We start from the raw sequence: 2,349 nt of genomic DNA on the forward strand, positions 1-2,349 counted from the left end.
GTTGGCTTTTAATATTATTAGAAAATGCAGCTTCTCGTTCCCCACAAGCCATACAACGGGTGTTTCAGTAGACCAGGCTTTCTGTAACCACAGTGGGTTCATCTTGAATGATCCTGGTAGATGGAAGAAGAGCTGGAAAAATCTAGTTCCCAATGGGCATCTTAAAATCTGTCAATTCAGGGGCAACCCAAACGGAGGGGTTGGGGGCTGCTCTCTCCAGGCATGCTGGCTGGATGTGCAGCGCGGGCGTTGCCTGTTCCACCTATAAAACCAGTCCCAGGGAGGTCAAATATGCCTGTTTCGTAATCACTAAATCAGCACAAGCGAGGAAGGTGAGCGAGTCCTTTGGAGCTTTTGCAGTACTGCCTTGATAGGAGAGCCTGCAACCATTTCGCAAGTAATGTTATTAATAGAATTAAAAAAACAAACACATTGCACAGAAATGACAGATGATTTACAAATAAGTAACCGCTAAATATAAACACTGCAAGAAAAATTCATTAAATGCCTCCTAAAAGCACTGGATTCGACTTCGAAGATTTTTTTTTCAGGTGTTCCTCTCAAGCATGCCAAAATATCAGATAATAATTGTGTAAAGGCAAGTACCATAATAACTCTGAAAATGCATTATACATCTTTTCCCTTGTTAAAGGTTTCTATGCTTTTATAAAATGTTCATTATCAGTACGTTCCCCCTAAATGTGAAGAAGAGAGACCAGTGCGTTAGAGCCTGAATATTTCAACATGTGTATCACTGAGACAGAGCATTGTTTTTCATAGGCTGATGTTACCAAGCTGTCCTTCGTGTTTCCTCAAAAGTGATTTCTGTTATTTATTTGAAATTAAAACCAGCTTGGAAAAGGTTTACTTTTTTACAGCCAGTTCAGCTGCAGTCTCATGACAAAACTTTGCCTTGCAAGGAAAGGCTGGGGGCATGKGCTGAGGGATATTCCCAGCATCATATTAATAATTCTTTCTCCTTGTGCTGCTGAGGGTGCAATGGCTCTGCTGGTCTTGCTAGCAGATGGTCTGAAAGATGCTGGAGAAAGCTCAGCTTGGTCTGGATGGCAYGAAGAGCTGGGCAGAGGCTCTGGGGACAGAGCTGTTGTTGGATCGGCTTCTACACCAAACAGCTCGMACGGTCCATCTCCAGCAGGGACCCCATCCAAAGACCTGTAAAGATGGGGGGAGCCCCTGCTAGCCTCAAAGCCACGAAGCCCATCTCTAAAAAGCAAAACTGTYTTTTACAGAGGCCTGAGTCCAACCCCCCCTAAAAATGCATTTTTTTTCTTGTACGGTAATTAGAAGCACGAGCGACCAGCTCCCACTACGTTTTGAAAGCATCTGCCCTTAGACTGGCGAACGTAGGCGCCTACGAGCTCCGTCAGCAACCAGGCTGGAAACTCCCGAAATCCTCGCAGACGTGTCGAGCTAAGTGTAGGAGCTTAGGACTTTAAMGATGACAATTCCAAAGGTTTGCAGATACGAAAGGATCCAGCAATGGGATTATCCTAGCAGTAATGACATATCGGAGGAATGTGATCTTTTATTTCCCTGTTTGAAGATTTTCCGTGGGCAAAACATGATAGCTTTATTTATCCGGTGTTAGAGAAGAAGTCCATTTTTTTCTTGCAATATAAAAGATCCATAATGATTTTTCAGATTATTTCAGATACGTGGGATGAGTCATGGCTGGCTCAATACATCACATAACTCTGCTTCTCCTTCCCCAGTGACTGAGCGGGTGAGCACTAGAGTGCAAGCTACAGATAAGCACTTTTGAACTTCTAAATATTAATGAGAATTAAAATTTGATACAGTATGTTTGGAAAACATGGGAAAAAGGGTAATTTTCCCCTCAAAAGATAACCCTCATTTTAAAGCCAGCATTAGAGTTGGTTCATATTATTCAAAATGTCAGTTCTGATGGAAAAATTCAATGCTTCTTTTGCTCCTACTAGAAATATTTGTCTTAGTGCAACAAAATACAGAAGYATAAATTGAAATTAAATACACAAAGAATTCAGACTTGTCTGAAAGAAATTCATTCAAAAAGCAAGCTGTGTACTTACCAAACACAGCTGAAATCATTTCCTGTGTCATCCTTGAAAAATTAAGAAATACTCAGAGCTAACTCTTTTGAGGTCTTGCTACAGATGCCACAAAGGAAATTTAACAGCAACGATAGAAGTTTCTTGTTTTATGGTAGTTACATGAAAAAAAGAAAAAGAATTATTTTTTTTTGTTATGGAAGCACTAAGACAAAGGTGGGATGCAAACACTTTTATATTCAGATGGTTGTCATTTTTTTTCCCCTCACAGACCTGTAAGATTTGTATCTTGGCAGCT

The sequence above is a fragment of the Rhea americana genome, unplaced genomic scaffold, assembly GCF_003343005.1.
Source record: "Rhea americana isolate MKP2758 unplaced genomic scaffold, rheAme1 scaffold_174, whole genome shotgun sequence".
Classification (NCBI taxonomy): Eukaryota; Metazoa; Chordata; class Aves; order Rheiformes; family Rheidae; genus Rhea; species Rhea americana.